Genomic DNA, 2,046 nt, shown 5'->3' with positions numbered 1-2,046 from the left:
TGAGGCTTTCTGCTCCTGTAAAGATTTACAGCCTCAGAAACCCTGTACAGGGTCGCTATGGGTCGGAACCGACTCCAAGGCACATAACAATAATAACAACAGAGAGCAGACCACTGGGTCTTTCTCTCACTGAGCCCCTAAGGGGGTTCAAACCGCCGACCTTTGGGTTAGGGCTTAACCAGTGCACCACCAACAAAGACAAAACCAAACCCACTCCTCTCGACTCAATTCTTACTCATAGAGACCCTATAGAGAATTTCTGAGACTAAATCTTTAAAGGAGCAAACAACCTCATCCTTCTCTCACAGAGCTACTGATGGGTTTGATCCACAAACCTTGCAAGTTGAAGTCCAATGCTTATCCCATAATGCCATCAGGACTGTGATCAGGAAATATCTTAGGATAGAGGGTCAGTCATGTGTATGAATAAACCTACAATGTGTAAATCAGAGCTTGAATCCACAATCTGCCGTGTTGGCCTCCAAGCATCCTCCTTTATTCTAAATCCCATCTACACCAGCTACCATTCTTTCTGCTTTGGTTAATGAATCAAAATTGGCCCCCAGGGAGAAGGTGAGTGGTCAAGCACACCACGACCTCTTAAATCCTCACAGAACATGGCTATGTCACAACATTCTGGTTGGAAACAGTGTGTCAGAATGCTAACTCACGTAGTGACCCCTGAGACTGCTTGAGCACCTCAGGATGTAAGTGAAAGCTGGAGTGGAAAGCCCTAGAAATTGCTTCCAGCTGACAGGTGTCATGGCCCCTAAATGTGAAACACCCTTCCCTCAGGGGGGTGATTTAGCACTGAGGTATCTTCTGAAGCTGAGTCACCCAACTCCGGGAAATACGGGTGTGGACCAGACTGGGAACTTGCTGGATTCTTGTTAGTGTAACTTCGACCCTCCCTAAGATTCTGGGGACCTGGAAGAGATCCATGTCATTTGGACTAGGCTCCACTTTCAGGCAAACTGTAGAAGAGCTGTAGGCTTTCTGGAGTCACTCAGATCTTAACTGAACCCACAAGGGAACGCTGGAGACATAAGAGGGTACAGTGCCACCCTGCTGGACTTGTCCCACTTTCTGATTCTGACATATAGCAAAAAAAAAAAAAAAAAAGAATGAAAGAAAATTCAGGATGGATGAATGAATGCATGAAGAAATAAGTTGTAACCTCCCTTTCTTCGCCAAAGCAGAACTTGGCATCATCCCTCTGGGAGGGTAAGAGACAGCCTGAAAGAACTGGGGGAAAGGCTAAAGTAAAAGAACAGCCTGTACTCAGCATCCCAAGCAGGATTCTGGAGATTCCCAAGAAGGTGATCTCACAGGACAAGCCACATGTCTCAGTTCCTCAGTTTACCCCATCTCTAGCATGGAAAGGACAACCACGACCTTCATACTTCATTTATGAGATAATAAAGTCTTAGACGCTTTCCCTGAAGAGTCATCATGTGTACCTACACCTCCGGCCCTCCCTCCTGACTCAGGGGCTGGCAAGTTTTCTATTCCAATGTAATTATGGTTCCAGAACTTGACTTGATTCATGTAACAAGCAAAACCATATAATAAAAAACCCCACATTAAGTTGAAATCCTGTTTTAGTACTTCTGTGGAGGACCTTAAGAAGCATGATGCGAAGTATGAGCAAGAGGAATATATCAGTGAGAGGAAAGGAGAGAGCTGAGATCTTCAAATAAGGAAAAATACCAGGGTAGAGGCCTAGAAGTCTAGAAGCTACTGAGCCATCTGCTACAGCATATTGCAGTAAGGAAGGCAAATATTTTAAGTAGAAGGTTTGCAACTGCAGGTCGTCCAAATTGTAAGCCTTTCACTAATTTACCTACTTATTCATATGTGTATATACGAGAGTATCTCATATATATGACACTGCTACTCTTGCAGAAAGGAGCTCTGGTAGCATAGTGGTTACGAATCAGGCTGCTAAGCTCAAGGTCACAAGTTCAGAACTACCAGCTGTCTGTCAGAGAAAGATGAGGCTTTCTGCTCCCATAAAGATTTACAGCCTCAGAAACCCTATACAGG

This window comes from Chrysochloris asiatica, unplaced genomic scaffold, assembly GCF_000296735.1.
Source record: "Chrysochloris asiatica unplaced genomic scaffold, ChrAsi1.0 scaffold00002, whole genome shotgun sequence".
In the NCBI taxonomy this organism is placed as follows: domain Eukaryota; kingdom Metazoa; phylum Chordata; class Mammalia; order Afrosoricida; family Chrysochloridae; genus Chrysochloris; species Chrysochloris asiatica.
Note: the sequence above shows the minus strand (reverse complement) of the source record.